This window comes from Manis pentadactyla, chromosome 13 (assembly GCF_030020395.1).
Source record: "Manis pentadactyla isolate mManPen7 chromosome 13, mManPen7.hap1, whole genome shotgun sequence".
NCBI lineage: Eukaryota > Metazoa > Chordata > Mammalia > Pholidota > Manidae > Manis > Manis pentadactyla.
In genome coordinates, this window is record NC_080031.1 from 73,226,367 (window position 1) to 73,245,112 (window position 18,746).

General features: G+C 35.3%; 2 pseudogenes; both read left to right on the top strand.

The window, feature by feature from the left end:
- The first annotated feature begins 7,462 nt into the window (after positions 1–7,462).
- On the top strand, positions 7,463–8,442 carry LOC130680235 (olfactory receptor 14A16-like; annotated as a pseudogene).
- A 5,633-nt stretch (positions 8,443–14,075) lies between these two features.
- On the top strand, positions 14,076–14,985 carry LOC118924111 (olfactory receptor 2T8-like; annotated as a pseudogene).
- Positions 14,986–18,746: the final 3,761 nt, after the last annotated feature.

Here is an 18,746-nt window from a genome sequence, read left to right on the forward strand (position 1 = left end):
CAAATCCAACCATTTGCAGCAACATGAATGGAGCTGGAGGGTATTATGCTCAGTGAAACAAGCCAAGCAGAGAAAGAGAAATACCAAATGATTTTACTCATCTGTGGAGTATAAGAACAAAGGAAAAACTGAAGGAACAAAACAGCAGCAGAATCACAGAACTCAAGAATGGACAAACAGGTACCAAAGGGAAAGGGACTGGGGAGGATGGGTGGGTAGGGAGGGATAAGGGGGGGAGAAGTACGGGGGTATTAAGATTATCATCCATAGCGGGGTGGGAGAAAGGGGTGGGCTGTACAACACAGAAAAGACAAGTAGTGATTCTACAACAGTTAGCTACGCTGATGGACAGTGAGTGTAAAGGATTATATAGGGTGGACCTGGTATAGGGGAGAGCCTAGTAAACAAAGTATTCGTCATGTAAGTGTAAATTAATGATTAAAAAAAAAATGCAGTTCCTATGTGGTGACCTCTAATAAGTTCTACACAATGATATAAAGGACATATAAAAGTGTAGGCAAAGGGTCTGTTTGTGTTTATACAGAGGATCAAAGCCTAATTTGGCTACCCCGAAAATGAACTAAGATACGATATGAAAAAGAACTTCCAACATCTGCACTCTCGGGAAGACTCATGACAGAAGATGATCAGAAGAAAAAAAAAAAAAAAAAACTTCAACAAAGATCCACGCACTGTCACTGGTGTAGATGCACTCATCCCACCAGTTCCTAGACTTGCCATGGGAAAGATGAAGGAGATATCTAGGCTGGCCTGTGCATGCAGTAAAACAAAAATTGGACTGGATCTATACTGTTGGAACTCAACCAAGAATTAGAAGTGCAAATTGTAGCACTCCAAAATCTTACAACTACAGACTGTTTATCGTTAAAAGGACATATGGGATATGAACAGTCCCAGGAAAGGGGTGTTCTAGTTTATCTGAATTCTCTCAGTCTGTTTAAGTTCAGTCGGACAATATCCACCATATCATAGATAAGTTTTCACAAATGCCTAAGGTGCCTAACTGGTTTTCTTGGTTTCACTGGAGATGGCTGGTAATCACAGGTATGCTTTGGTTAGGTAACTATATTCCTATTATATTAATGTGTCTGCACAATTTAATTAGTCGTTTAAAACCTATCCACGCTGAGGTTACTCTACAAGAAGATATGTCAAAGAAATAATCAATCTTCCCAGGTTTTCTTCTGCCTGCTACTTCTATAGCTTTTCTACTTCCTACCTAATCACAACCTTTAAATAGAACTCGTGCCACATGTCCAATTTACCGAGTATCATAATTCTTACAAGTGGTAAAGACACCTCAAGACAAAAGCTGGGCATAGAAGCCACAGGGCATAAATATGCAAAGAAGTAAAAAGCTAACCTTTTCAAACGATAAGGCTTCTCTCTCACTTACCAACTTAACATTTCACTGTATGGCCCCGGAAGATGACTGGTTAGCCAGAGACGGGTAAGATTCCTCAAGGGAGGAACAACCTAAGACAGGCACAGTCGCAGGGGTGCCATCAGGTGAGAAAATGGGGAGCAGCAGAGGTGAGGCTTAGAACCTCCCCCCTCATGTTCTGAGAGAAATCTTCTGCATACATGGATGTTTTATTGCCCTTGTCTAGCTTGGATTAACACATAGTCTACAGGCACACATCTGATCATCTACATTTGCTCTCTTACAACACTAAACTCTGTTTTCTACCTTTATCTCGTATCTACCTACCACTTCAGCATTTTATTAAAAATAATAATAATAGAGAAATCTGGTATCCACATATAAATCAAGTTTAAAAATCAAATGAATATTCATATTTGAACTGACTGTGTATAGTTCATAATGCATTAACAAAACCGAAAGCTTCTGTGATGACTACCCTTGCACTGTTCACCATGTAACTTATTCACTATGTAAGAATTTGTACTCCATGTAAGAATTTGTTCGTTATGCATCAGAAGATTGGAGACTGACGAAAATTAGGCTTGGGGTGGATTAATGATTGTGCATTGAGTATTGACCCCCCTATACAGAAATTTGTTGTGGTTAACAACTATTTGATCAATAAATATGAGAGATGCCTTCACAATATATATATGTGTATGTGTATATATATATATATATATATATATATATATATACATATATATATAAACACTTCCAATTGTAAAATAAATGAGTAACCGGGATGTAATGTATACCATAAGGAATATAGTCAAAATATTGTAACAACTTGATATGGTGATACCTGGTACCTAGAAATATCATGTATATAAATGTTGAGTCGCTGTGTTGTACACCTGAAACTAATGTAATGCAATGCTGTTGTCAACTACCCTTCAATAAAAAAAAAAAAAAAAAAAAAAAAACTACAATGAGGTATCACCTCACACCAGTAAGGATGGCTGCCATCCAAAAGACAGAGAACAACAAATATTGGCGAGTCTGTGGAGAACGGGGAACCCTCCTACACTGCTGGTGGGAATGTAAGTTAGTTCAACCATTGTGGAAAGCACTATGGAGGTACATCAAATTGCTCAAAACAGACCTACCAATTGACCCAGGAATTGCACTCCTAGGAATTTACCCTATGAATGCAGCAATCAATTATGAGAAAGATCAGTGCACCCCTATGTTTATCGCAGCACTATTTACAATAGCCAAGAATTGGAATCAACCTAAATGTCCATCGATAGATGAATGGAAAAAGAAGATTTGGTACATATACACAATGGAATACTACTCAGCCATAAGAAAAGGGCAAATCCAACCATTTGCAGCAACATGAATGGAGCTGGAGGGTGTTATGCTCAGTGAAACAAGCCAAGCAGAGAAAGAGAAATACCAAATGATTTTACTCATCTGTGGAGTATAAGAACAAAGGAAAAACTGAAGGAACAAAACAGCAGCAGAATCACAGAACTCAAGAATGGACAAACAGGTACCAAAGGGAAAGGGACTGGGGAGAATGGGTGGGTATGAAGGGATATGGGGGGGAGAAAAAGAGGGGTATTAAGATTAGCATCCATAGGGGGGTGGGAGAAAGGGGAGGGCTGTACAACACAGAGAAGACAAGTCGTGATTCTACAACATTTTGCTACGAGGATGGACAGTGACTGTAAAGGAGTATATACGGGGTACCTGGTATAGGGGAGAGCCTAGTAAACAAAATATTCTTCATGTAAGTGTAGATTAATGATAAAAAAAAAAGCAGTTCCTGTGTGGTGACCTCCAATGAGTTGTACACAATGATATAAAGGGCATATAAAAGTGTAGGCAAAGGGTCTGTTTGTGTTTATACAGAGGATCAAAGCCTAATTTCGCTAGCCCAAAAATGAACTAAGATATGATATGAAAAAGAACTTCCAACATCAGCACTCTCGGGAAGTCTCATGCCAGGAGATGATCAGCAAAAAAAAGAAACCCCAACAAAGATCCACGCACTGCCACAGGTGTAGATGCACTCATCCAACCAGTTCCTGGACTTGCCATGGGAATGATGAAGGAGATATCGAAGCTGGCCTGTGCATACAGTAAAACAAATTTGACTGGATCTATACTGTTGGAACTCAAGCAAGAATTAGGAGAAGTGCAAATTGTAGCACTCCAAAATCTTATAACCACAGACTATTTACTGTTAAAAGAACATATGGGATGTGAACAGTCCCCAGGAATGGGTTGTTTTAATTTATCTGAATTCTCTCAGACTGCTCAAGTTCAGTTGGACAATATCTAACATATCATAGATAAGTTTTCAGAAATGCCTAAGGTGCCTAACTGGTTTTCTTGGTTTCACTGGAGATGGCTGGTAATTACAGCTATGATTTGGTTATGTAACTATACTTCTATTATGTTAATGTGTGCGCACATTTTAATTAGTAGTTTAAAACCTATCCATGCTGAAGTTACTCTACAAGAAGATATGTCAAAGAAATAATCCTCCCAGGTTTTCTTCTGCCTGCTACTTCTATAGCTTTTCTTCTTCCTACCTAATTACAACCTTTAAATAGAACTCGTGCCACATGTCGAATTTACTGAGTATCATAATTCTTCCAAGTGGTAAAGACACCTCAAGACAAATGCTGGGCATAGAAGCCACAGGGCATAAATATGCAAGGAAGTAATAAGCTAACCTTTTCAAACAATAAGGCTTCTCTCTCACCAACTTAACATTTCCCTGTATGGCCCCGGAAGATGACTAGTTAGCCAGATACGGGTAAGATTCCTCAAGGGAGGAATAACCTAAAACAGGCACAGTCGCAGGCGGCCATCAGGTGAGAAAATGGGGATCAGCAGAGGTGAGGCTTAGAACCTCCCCCATCATGTTCTGAGAGAAATCTTCTGCATACATGGATGTTTATTGCCCTTGTCTAGCTCGGATTAATACATAGTCTTCAGGCACACACCTGATCATCTACCTTTGCTCTCTTACGACACTAAACTCTGTTTTCTACCTTTATCTCGTATCTACCTACCTCTTCAGCATTTTATTAAAAATAATAATAATAAAGAGAGAAATGCTTTATCCACATATAAATCAAGTTTAAAAATCAAATGAATATTCATATTTGAACTGACTGTTCATAGTTCATAATGCATGAACAAAACCGAAAACTTCTATGATGACTGCCCTTGTGATGTTCACCATGTAACTTATTCAGTATGTAAGAATTTGTACTCCATGTAAGAACTTGTTCGTTATGCATCAGAAGATTGGAGACTGAAGAAAATTTGGCTTGGGGTGGATTAATGATTGTGCATTGAGTATTGACCCCCCTATACAGAATTTTATTGTTGTTAACAACCATTTGATCAATAAATATGAGAGATGCCCACACACACACAAAAAAAAAAGTACACACTTTCAATTGTAAAATAAATAAGTAACTGGGATGTAATGTATAGCATAAGGAATACAGTCAAAATATTGTAACAACTTGGTATGGTGATAGCTGGTACCTAGAATTATCATGTATATAAATGTTGAATCACTGTGTTGTACACCTGAAACTAATGTAATACTGTGTATCAACTATCCTTCAATAAAAAAAAATAAAAAAATATGGCATGCTGATTGCACGAATAATTGTGTGAAATTTAGTATAGGCTGATACTGACTGAGCAGGTTAATGGAGAAACAATAACACTATATTCCCTTTGGAATAAAACAGCTTGATAAATTACAACTCTTGGACTATGGTTAAACATACAAGAGATCAGCAGGAGAGGTAAAATGGTCAAGCTCTTCAGGTCTCCTGTATTTTTTGACTGAGTTATTGATGAAGCCAGAATTGAGAATCATACAACTTTTCAAAGGAACAAACAAAGCTAATTATCTCTACTCAGTTGAGATGTGTATCTGTCTGTCCTTGTGATGGCAGTAAATTTCACTAGAAAAAAGCTTAAGTACACACCTGGAACTTTTATGTACCTGGATTTGGAGGTATACTATTAAATAAATTTTTTGGAATCATTTTAAATTTAAAGTATTGTAGATTTAGAATTTCATTTTATATTTGAAAAAAGTAACAGTAGTTAAAATACTAATATTACAAGAATGAACACTAAAAACATCTAGAGGGATCAATTCATTGTGTGATACACATATTGTTCAGTTAACAATATCAGCTTTTTTGAGGTGAGTTTCAGTGGGAGAAAATATTATTTTTATTAAATTTAAGGTGCTCCACTGATTATGATTTTTAGTGGTGTTATTACAGTATTACATTCCTATCTGTTAGTGCTGAATTTAGCATTTAGAACACTAAGGTGAAAGTGTATAAAATGTTAAATGAAATAACAATTAGTGAGAAATAGACAGTAAATAATGAAGAGCCTGAAGATGAAACTGAACTTAAAATAATGCTGTGTCTTCAAAAAGGCATGTTATATTTTTCAAACCCTAAAATATTAATGACATATATGAGTCAGATTGTATCTTCAGGGACGCTATGAAGCATAATTTCTTAATCATTTAATATATCACAGTAGAAGTGATGGACAGCTATGGACATCTATTTATCATGATAAATACCTGGGTTTTTCTTAGTCTGTCACTGAGAGGCTGCTACTGATCTTGCCAAATGAAGAATTCACAATATTTTAGCAGGGACATCAGCACATGTATATCAAATCTAATGTTATCATTATGAACATGTATTTTAAATCACACCCATATTTTAACATCTTTGTCTTGAATATGTTCTAAACTTTATTTTGTTTTCATTAAAATATGTGTAATTATTTCCACTAATATATTAAAATTGCTTTATATTATTACTTTCCCAAACCTAACAACCAATGTTTACTGCAGATGTTCACATAGTCCAGCACCATGGAGGAAAGTAGAATATAACATTTTATAGAATTAGAATAAGAAGAGTGTGTATGAAAGAATATTGTATAGAAAGGCTTAATATTTTACCACATTTGCATGAAGGTGGATGAACAAAATCTTTACAAACAGAAGGTATCAATGTGTTACTGCGAAAAGAGGAAAATTACACTCAGCAGACCAAGACTGAATTTAGCTCCAGCTGTATAAATGATCCCTTCTCCCCCACCACGTATTTGCATTCATCTTATGTTAGGGATAGAAGGAGACAGTAAAATAGATGTGGAATAGGTGAACGTGGAAAGTATCAGACTTGCAAGTTCATGTATTGTGGGACTGGTAGTTCAGACATGATGAAAAAGAAAAAAGATTATGGAGAAACTCTTTTTAACTTATTAGATATGGGGATAAAGACAGATAAATTGGGAAATAATAAAAGCAAGTGATAAGCTGATTAATATAAGGCCAACAATCTTAAGTCATACACTGTAGGATTTGATACTTAAGGTTATCAGGATATGTGTCATATAGAACTGTAATGCATATATGCATAAAACCACCTACATTTATGATAAATAATTTGAGTATTATGAATGAGAAAAATGCAGATCTATCCCTATATTAAAATGTTAAAAGTAAGAACATCTCCAGATTGAGTATTTTTAGAGAGAATATAGGTTAGATAGTTTATAGGATTGAGGAAGGTCTGTAATTCATTTTTTTAAAAGAATTGTTTACTGTTCAATTTCTAAGATGTGCTGAAACAAATGTTGTTAGTCATGGGATAGGATGTAAGGACATTAAGATTAGGACACAATTTAGCAGTTATCGGTTTGTTTCTCAGGATCCATTTATAGACATGGGGAGGGTGCTTTTCATCAGGACACTTATGTTAAGTTCGGTTCAAACTTTCAGTCCTTTAGCATCTTTCAAAGAACATATTTAGGTAATAAAAATGGCACTTGCATGTGCACTGAGTATAAAGTGGTTCGGTAAAGCAATGTTATTCAGGTACTGTTGGTGATCAACCCACAAGATAGGAGTAACATTTTTATTAAATAGACTGTGTAATGACTATATGAATATATAACTATATTGTAAGTTGAATATGGAAAGACTTGAAAATGACGTTTCATTTATCTTTTTTAAAATACAGATTTATGTCTCCAAGCACAACAAATCTCACAGCTGTGACAGAATTTATCCTCATTGGATTTTCTACCAATGAAAATATGTACATTTTGCACTCAGTGCTCTTCATCTTGATATACTTTTTTGCACTAATGGAAAATGTCCTCATTATCATGATCATAACTTTGGACAAGCGTCTCTGCACCCCATGTACTTCTCCCTGAAGAATTTGTCCTTCTTGGATCTCTGCCTAATTACATTCACAATCCCCAAATCCATTGCCAACTCCTTGACTCACAGTAACTCCATCTCATTTCCTGGCTGTGTAGCCCAGGTATTTCTGTTTGTGTTTTTAGCGACTGCAGAGCTGTATCTCCTCACTATGATGTGCTTTGACTGCTATGCTGCCATATGCCACCCCCTGCACTACGAGGTCATCATGAATGTGAATATGCATGTTCAGTTGACAGCTGTGTCCTGGCTGGGTGGGGGTCTGATTGCCATAATGCACACAGCCGGTACCTTCTCCTTATCCTACTGTGGTTCTAATGTCATCCATCATTTTTTTTGTGATATCCCACAGTTATTGACTTTCTTGCTCAGAAAACATAATAAGAGAGATGGTACCTATCCTCATTAGTGTGGTATTGGTTATCAGCTGTTTTATTTTCATCATTGTTTCCTATGTCTACATCTTCTCCACTGTCAACAAAATGCCATCAACAGAATGTCAGTCAAAAGCCTTCTCCACTTGCCTTCCACATCTGGTTGTGATTGTGTTATTTCTCTCCACTGGTTTCTATGTTTTTCTGAGGCCGTTTTCACAGGCCCCTTCCATTTTTGACCTTGTCATTTCTATGTTCTACACCATGGCACCCCAACCTTTAATTCCATGATATATAGTCTAAGAAATAAAGTGATAAAAAAGTCTCTGGGAATATAGCTGAAGGGACTATTCATCCAAAATCATTAGGTATTCCAACTTTTATTTCAATAACAATTATCATCAATAATTATATGTCCTTTATTTTGTAATATTTTTACTTAAACTCCTTTGAAGACTCTTTTTAGAAGATTTTTAGGTTTGTAACAAAATTGATTGTGATGTATAGAGATTTTCTACATAACCCTTATACCCACCCACAAATACATAGCCTCCCACAAGAGCAATATACTAACTAGAGTATACTAACAAGAATGTAACGTTGACATTTCATAATTACTCAACATCCATAGTTTACATTAGGGTTTCTATCTTAGTGTTTTGCATTCTATGAGTTGTTTAAATGTAAAATGACATTTACTCTTGAGTATAATATCACACAGATCATTTTACTACCCCCAGAATCTTCTGTGCTTTGCCTACTTTTCTCCCTTACTTCTGTCAGCTTCTGGCACCCACTGAATTCTTCCATTCTCCATAATTTTGGCTTTTGTAGAATGTGATATAGTTGGAATCATGCAATAAAGAACATTTTGAAATTAGCTTATTTTACTTAGTAATGGGCATTTCAGTTTATCCATGTCTTTTTATAGCTAGACAGCTCGTTTCCTTTTATTTATGAATAATATCCAGTTGTCTGCATGCACCACATTCATTTACCTTTCCATCTGCTGAATGCCACCTTGGTTCATTCCAAATTTTAGCAATTAAGAACAAAGCTACTATAGATATTCTTTTGCATTTTCATTTGTGTACATAAGTTTTCAACTCCTTCGGGTAAATACCAACTAACATGTTTGCTGGACCACATGATAAAAGTATATATGGTTTGTAAAAAACCCACCAAATCTGGCTTCCAAGTGGCTGTACCATTTTGAATTACTGTAACTAATATGTACGACTTCCTGGTGCTGCACCTTCTCAGCAGCATTTCTCTTAATTTTGGAACTGGCCATTCAAATTGTGTGTAGTGGTATCTCATTGTTTTTATTTTTATTTTCATGATGACATATGATATGGAGCATCTTTTCAAATGTGTATTTGACATCTGTCTGTCTTCGTCAGTGAAGTGCCCAATTTTCAGTGGGATTGTTTGTTTTCTTATTGTTGAATTTTATTTGTTCTTTGCATGTTTTGAATAAGGGTCCTTAATCCTATATGTCTTCCACAAATTATTTCTCCCAGCCTATCGCTTATCTTCTCTTTCTCCTGATATTTTCTTTCTCAGGAGTTCTAAATTTTTTAATTTTACTTTAGTCCAGGTTTCCAACATTTGCTTTCATGAATCCTGCCTTTGATGTTGTATCTAAAAAGGCATCATATAACTAAGGTTATCTAGGCTTTCTCTTAGGCTATCTACCACGGTTTTATACTGCAATGCTTTGCATTCAGGTATAAGATCCATTTTGAATTACATTTTGTAAAGTGTGTACAGTCTGTATATGAACTGTCTTTTTATGCCAAGTTTTTCCAGCAGCATTATTAGTTGAATAAACAATCTGCACTTTGTCAAAGATGAGCTGATTATATTTATAGAGGTCTATTTCTGAGCTGTCTATTATATTGCATTGACCTATTTCATGCTTTTTGGTCATTACCACACTATCTTTAGCTTCCCAAGTCCTGACATTGGTCAGTATCAGCCCTCTAACTCTGTTTTTGTCCCTGATTTTATGATGTGACTGGTTTTGCTTTTTAAACTATTTTTTATTGTGGGATGATTGACATATATAATTGTATTTATGTATATATTTATTGAGTCATTATGTTGTACCTCTGAAACAAATATGATATTGTGAATCCTAATAATAAATAAAAAAAATTATACAGTATGAAAAATATATATATATTTATATGTAAGTGTATATATAGTTGAATCATTAACAAGATGAGCATAGTTAATGCATCATCAGCTCACATAGTTCACAGAATTAACTCATTGTGTGTTAGTGATAATTTATAAGATATGTTTTAAGCAACTGTTAAATATAGAATACCATATTATTAACTATAGTCACCAAACTCTACATAAGATCCTCTGAACTTTTCCTTCTAACTAAAAAGTTTTACCTTTTGACATTCATCGCCCCTTTTTCCCATCACTGAAGCCCTGAGGCAGCCACCATCATTTTCTCTGTAAATATGAAGTTATTTGCTTGTTTTTTAGATTCTACATGTAAGTGAGGCCATACAGTATTTGTCTTTCTGTCTGGCTGACCACACCTAGAATAATGCCTTACAGTTTCCCCCATTTGGTCACCAATGGCAAGACTTTCCTCTTTTTTATCAATGAATGATATACCATGGATGTGTGTGTGTATAACTTTATTTGAGCACTTATCCATCAAATATATTTTAGGTTGTTTCTATAGCTTGGCTTTTGTCAATAATGCAGCAATGATCATGGGTGTGAGATCCTCTTTGATATACTGATTTCCGTTATTTCAGGTACATCCCAGTAGTGGTATCGCTGGATCAAATGGGGTTTATGTTTTAAGTTTCTGAGTCACCACTGTACTGTGTTCCATACATAGACTGCTCCATTTCACATTTACATCAACAGCATCTGAGAGATACCTTTTCCCATATCTTGTTGATATTTGTTTTCTGTCTGACAACGGCCATGGTGAGATATATGAGGTGATACCTGGTTATGGTTTCGACTTCTAGTTCTCTGACCATTAGTGATGTTGAGGCACCTTTTCAATACCTGTTGGCCTTTTGCATATCCACTTTGGAAAAATTATACTCAGTTCCTGTCTGTCTTCATGTTCTAGTTACATTATTTGTTCTTGTGATGCTGAGCTGTGTATGTTTCTTTAGTACATTTTGGATATTAAGCCCTTACAATATATGTGGTTGGCAAATATTTCATCCCTGTCCATAGACTGACTTTTAAACCATAGAAAATCCAGAGTTCTGCTGTTTACTCCATATAGATTCACAGATAAAAGCCTCTATTTGTCTATCCTACAATCTGAAGAACTGAAATGTATGCAGGCTGACACAGTCATCAGGTAAAAACTATAGTAATAACCTGTCAATACAGTCCAGTGAATGATTTGAATGTTACTATTTTAGTTTTTAGAGCATAGGTTGGTTAATCATCTCAGCATCCTAAAGAAAAAGAGTTCAGTTAATGATAGGGCAACAAGGATCACAAAAATGTAGAAGGAAAATTATAGACACCATTCTAAATTTTCTGTGATAACTATATAATAGGAAGTGTGTATCTTTATGCCTTCTATAAGCATTGTCAAAGAGATGATTCTGAGTCTGAACATAAAGATCTAGAAGTTTTAGAAATATTCTAAGCAAAAGTCTGGGAACAGAGGGAAAAAAATATTTCTGAAGCCATAGTGAAAAAAGAAAGATAAATACTTATGTTTTAGAGTAGTAAATATTCCTGTTCCTGCACTAGTCAACGTTGAACTTCCATTCTTCCACTTAGTGCCACTATTCTTTACTTGCAAGATGAGCTAATTCTTCATTTTTATTTCCAACCACACTTTTTATGCATTGGCAATTTAGTTAGGAATGATCTCTTAATATCTTATTTGTGTAGGTTTACAGATACTTAAGTCAGTGGAAAACTGACTCATTCACATAGTGTGTAAGTAGAGTTAGGAATACTAATGCTGCATCAATCAACCCAAATGTCCATAGATGGATGGAATTAATAAGGAAAACAATATACATATAAAGGAATATATTCATCACCTTAGGAAGGAATGAAATTCTGAAACATTTGCAGCATGGATGAGTGTTGAGGATGTTATGTTAAATGAAATAAGTCAGTCACAAAAGGGCAAATTTTGTGTAATTCCACTTATCTGATGATCCTCTAAGAGTCAAATTTAAAGAGACAGAATAGTAGTAAGATGCCTGCCAGTTCCTGGGGGCAGGAGGTTTAGAGGGTCACTGTTTAATGGGCAGGTATTTTCAGTTTAAGAATATGTGTAGAGTCCTGGCAATGGATATTGGTGACAGTTGCAGAAAAAATGCAAATGTGCATGTCACTGTACTACAGAATACTTAAAAATGGGTACAACAATAGCAAAAATTATTTTAAGAAAATGACCCAACACCCTACAATGACTAAACTACAGATTTTTTAAAACTTACTTGCCTTATCTTTTATTGTTGTTTTAAAAAACTAAACAGTAAGTGGCATTCAGACTGCCCACATCTTAAAAATGTTCTTTCTCATTCTCAAGTGCTCTCTTACTACACACACACACACACATGCACACACAAAGGCACCATTAACTTTTTATGCATTGATTTTTAAACAAGTTTAAAGTTTTGTCAACATTCAACAAGGAGAGATCAGAATAATGGAAAATAAGAAGTCTTCCAATCAAAGAAATGAGTCAGGAGGATTAGTTACTATGTGTTCAGAGTGCAAGTTACAAATATAGAGCTTTGAAGATAGAAAAGTTTTGGAAAATGCAAAGAGGAAGTGGGCTCTGTGGTGTATAACTTTGACTCAACCAACTAAAACCCTCAAGCAGAATGCCACCCATACAACCATGATGCTCCCGCAGTGGGGTTGGGGACTGAGTGAGGCTTGGCACTGCCTTTGTCTGTCTTCATTGGCCTTCCAGTACAGGAGGGCTGTGTGCAGTGGGGAGAAGGAATGACCATGGAGGATGAGGACTCCTGCCACCATGTCACTTCATTGAATTACATCAGATTCTTGAGACTAAATTACCATTCCCATCTCTGGTCATATTTATTCAAAAAGAATGAATAGTTCCAGTAATAGCAGATAAGAAATGAAATTGCCGTTAAATATGTGTGTTCTCTTTGCACCGAGGATGAAAGTAATTTATCTCTGTGCTGGGTGAGAAACGAGATTTTTTATTTTTTCTTCTTTATCAGAAGATACTATATTTCTGTGAATTTGAGGGTAAACAGTGTCATTACACCAGTGCCTTTATATAGTAAATGAGAGTGCACTAAGCAGTGCAGTCTTTCTTTGGGGGAAAGCATTCAAAGAAGGTCATTCTTGTTTTCAGTGTATAACGTGATACATTTAAGCTAAAGGCATTAACAATTATAAGTAGTTATATTTCCATCTGCAGACTCAGTCCTGTCAGTTCCTAGACCAGATGAAATAAGCTGTCTTGTTTGGAAAGGAAAGAATGCCTTCTAAGATTTCTCAACATCACGAAAAATTATCTGATTTTGGTAAGTTTCAATAAGTTTTAAAATGTTACATAGGTATAACACCACTATCAAGTACTTAGCTTTTACACAGTTAAATCCATTGATTTAATTCAGCTTCCAAGAATATTACTGTGTATGATACAAGGCTAGAAGAAATATGTTATAAATTATGTAATTAATATCTTGTCCATTTTTGTTATCATAGAGCATAAAGATAAACTTACAAAGCAAATTGGATTTATGAAGAATTCTCATTCATTGTGTCAATCAAACTAAACTGAAAAGTACTTAAAATTCAAACCTTGAAAACAGGAAAATACTGAAATTAATTTTAAACCCTAGTTAAAAGATTTTGCAAATGGCATTTCAAGTATTTGAAATAAGTTTTGTTATTTTCAGTTATTTTCATGAAAAATATAATTGAAATGGAGCACTGTATCTGATGAAAACTCATCTATTTCTCCTTTTTCAGTGTCAATCTTGTTGAAATCATGGAAAGTGGGAACAACACCTCAGAGTTCATTCTCCTGGGACTCTTTAACCACTCAGGAGCCCACCCGTTCTCTTTGTCATGGCTTCGACATTTGCGTTCACCTCCCTCATGGGCAACGCCCTCATGATCCAGCTGATTCACCGGGACCCCCAGCTGCACACGCCCCTGTACCTCCTATTGAGCCAGCTCTCCCTCACGGACCGGGTGCTGGTCTGCACTACTGTGCCCAAGATGGCTGCTCACTACGTGACAGGGAGAAAGTCCATCTCCCTACTGGCTGTGGAGTGCAGATCTTCCTCACATTGGGAGGAGGTGGGTGCTTCCTCTTGATGGCCATGTCCTACGACCGCTATGTGGCTATTTGCCACCTCCTGAGATTCTCCATCCTCATGAACTGAAGACTATGCCTGCTAATGACCTGGGGGTCCTGGTTCCTGGGAGCAGCTGATGGATTCATGCAGGCTGCTGCCACCCTGAGCTTCCTGTTTTGCAGGGCTCATGAGATCGATCATTTCTTTGATGACGTGCTCACTCTGGTGCGTTTTGCTTGTGCCGACATGTACACCTGCTGTGTGTTAATACTCCTGGTCCCACCTTCCCTCATCCTGATTTCCTATAGTCTCACCTTGGCTGCTCTTCTCCGGATGCGTTCTAAAGAAGCCAACAAAATGGCTTTTGCCACCTGCTTCTCGCATTTGGCTGTGGTGGGACTGTTTTACAGAGCAGGCATTCTTACTTACATGAGATCCAAATCCTATAGGTCAGCTTACCATGACGAGGTTGTGTCATCATTTTATACTATCTTAATCCCTGTGTTGTACCCCCTCATCCACAGTCTGAGGAACAATGAGGTCAAGGGAACCCTGACAAGGTTTATGGGCCAGTGTCCTGCCTTAAATAATGACTGAGGGTAAGATTCCTAGAGAGAAGTTATATATGCATTATATCCATAATGGTTATTTCTCTTTTTCTTTGAAATGCAGATGGACATCCATACATTGGGATTGTCTATTACATTGTCATCAAGAATAAATTGTGGATGTTAAAGTCTATTGATCACAAATCCTTATTACAGTGTTTCCACACCACACCTCACAAATTTATTCAATGAATTAACTTGGCTACTTTTGCCTAGCTGGCTGTCTTATGCTCTTACTGACTGGTTCTACTGGAGCTATGTATGTAATATATGTTTAAATTATTGCCAAAATTTTGTTTACAAAAGAAATTCAGCAAGGCATGTGTTACCACAAATTAGGTATTTTATTGTGCCACCACCATCTTTATATCAGTGATTATCAAACTAATGTTCCTTTCTACCTATAATAACTTCCTCTCTGATATACTCCATTCTTTATGAATTACTATAAACAAAAAAATTATATTATTATGTATATAACAAATATTATATGGAGTTTACCTTGGGACTTCCTGAACTACAAATAAATTTGAAATTTATGGTGGGGTGTACCTTCCATCCATGGAAGAGAAAGCATGGAATAGAATCATCTTACCCCTATTTTTACATGAAACATCTTTTTCTATGCCTTCACTTTTAACTTGTGCATGTCTTTGGGTCTGAAAAGAATCTCCTGTAGGCATCATATATATTGGTGGTGTTTCTTTATCTATTCTGCCACTCGTGTCTTTTGATTGGTTCACTCAGTCCATTTACATACAATGTAATTATTGATAGGTATATATTATCACCAGTTCATCAACTGTTTTCTGTTTGTTTTGTGGTTCCTCCGTGTTCCTTTCTTCCTCCCTTGTTGATGGTTTTCTTTAGTGTTGTGTGGTTGCATTTCCGTTTTTTACTTTTTTGTGTGTCTGTTACAGGCTTTAGTTTTGTGATTATCATAATGTTCAAGGATAGCTTCCGAAGTACATAACAGCCTATATTAAGTTGATGATTGCTTTATTTCAAACACAATCTAAAAGTGCTTTTGTCTTCTTTTACCTCTTCTGCACTTTATGTATTAAATGTCATAATCTGCATTTTTTTTGGTATACTTTGAGCCATCTTATGTAGTTAACTTTACTACCTTTGTTTTGTTTTAATTTTGTATGTGCTTTGTAATTAATTGGTCTACTACCTTTAATGTGCATTTATTTTCACTGGTGAAAGCTCTTCAGGCTAAGGAACCCTTCTGTCCACAGCAGTCTTTTTAATGTGTTCTGTAATTCTAGTTTAGTGATTATAAATTCCTTAGGCCTTCATTTACCTGGGAAACATTTAATCTCTGCTTCAAATTTGAATGAAAATCTTGCTGGGTTGAGATTCTTAGTCGGAGGTCCTTCTGTTTCAGTACATCAAATTATTCATGCCCCTCCCTTCTGGCCTATAAAGTTTCTGCTGAGAAGTCTGATGATAGTTTCATGGGGTTTCCATTTTAAGTAATCTTTGTTCTCTCTCTGGCTGCTTTCAATACTCTCCTTATCCTTAATATTTGCCTTTTTAATTATTGCATGTCTTGGTGGTGTTGTCCTGGGGTTCCTTTGTTAGAGAATTTCTGGCCTTCCATGACCTGACTGTCTATTTTCTTCCCCAGAAGTTTTTCACAAGTTATTTCCTCAAAGAGTGTTTCTAACCCTTTGTCTCTATCTTGTCCTTCTGGTATCCCTATTACACAAATATTGATTCATTTGGAGTTATCATACAACTCTCTTTCCATATTTTCATTCATAGAGATCCATTTTTCTCTCTGTCTTTCAGTTTCATGTGTCCTTATTCAAGGAAACACATGACAATCCCACAACTAACATTATAATCAATGATTAAAAGATCAAATAATTTCCTCCAAGATCAGGAACAAGGCATGTGTGCCCTTCCCTCCAGTTCTTTTCAGTAAGGTGCTGAAACTCTTAACTAAAACAATTAGACAAATAAATAAAACGTGAAATATATCCAAATTGGAAATGAAGAACTAAAATGTCTTTGTTTGCAAATGACATGATCTTTTTTATAGAAACTCCCAAGAACTCTATAAAAAACTGTTAGAAGTAAAGTAAATTTCTATGATGTACAATCAACATACACATTCAGTTGTTTCTAATCAGAAAAATGAACTATATGAAAATAAATAAAACAATCCCATATATAATACCTTCAAAAACAATAAAATATTCAGCAAGAGATTCAAATGAGATAAAAGATCTGGGCTCTCAATTATAAAACATTGATTAAAGAAATTAAATAAAATACAAATAAATGAAAATATGTATCATGCCCATGGACTGGAAAAATTAATATTTTCATAATGACAAATTATCCAAAGCTGTTTGAAGATTAAATACACTCTTTATCAAATTTTTAAAGGCATTTTTTACAGAAATACAAAATAATTTTGAAACTCATATAGAAGTATAGAAATACCCTAGTAGCCAAAGAAATTCTTAAAAAGAAGAACAAAATTGGAGGCTTCACAGTTTGTGAATTCAAACTACATTACAAAGATATTGTAATTAAAACAATATGGCACTGGCATGAAAGAAGACTCAGAGACCAATGGAACCAAATCAACATTCCAGAAATAAACTCATGCATGTACAATGAAGTAACTAATATTTGACAAAGGAGTCATATGACCTAACAATCTGTTTTGAAAAGACAGCTCCATGCCTATGTTCATTGCAGTAGTAGTCACAAAAGTCAAAACAAAACATAAAAACAACCTGTGTCCATTGAAAAATGAATGAATAAAGGTAATACAATATAGGAGATCCTTCCATTTGCATCAAAATAGATGAACCTTAAGAACATTATTCTAAGTGAAATGAGTTAGATAGTAAAGATGAATACTGTATAGTGTCACTTATACGAGGAATCTAAGTAAGCCACATTCATAGAAACAGAGAGAATAGTGGTTGTCAGGAGCTGGGGTTTTGGAATATATAGGAGATGTTGATTAAAGGGATCAAACTTCCAATTTTAATAGGAATAAGTTCTGGGTATTTAATGTACAGAGGGTGACTAGAGGTACCAATATTGTGTTACACAGTTGAAAGGTGCTGAGACTGTAAATCTTAAATATGTTACCCTAGATTCACATTCACATGAGGTAATTTTGTGAGGTGATGTATGTCTGAATTAACATCATTGTGGTAATCATTTTGCAGTATATAAATGTATCAAATCATCACATTGTGCAACTTAAACTCAATGTTGTACATCAATTATGTCAATAAACTCGAAAAATATACTAAGTATATTAATACAGTCATGTAAATCAACATTAATGATTTGTACAATTCTTATATCTGCTTTAATATCTTTTCACAACAGTCGTTTATAATTGGTAACTTATAAAATAACAATGAGATATTCACCCTTAAAATTACACATGGGAAAATTTAAAGGATACAAATTATAAGTAATCCCTTAAGGCTTTTATGTCTGTATTATCAACTAACAGCCATGTTTAGGGGAAAATAGAAATAATGACAGAATAAAAATATTTGAGAATATTATGCTTGCTGATGCCAAAATTCACTAACTGTTTAAGAGAGGTTATAGACAAGGTAGGGTGGTACTCAAGTTAATCTAAGTTTTAGATATCTAGCACACAATACAGTACTTTTCAATTATATCTTTATTGTTTTGATGCATTCTTTATCATTTTACTTCACAGAGTTGTATACCTTAGAAAAGGAAAAGTTTCTACTTTTC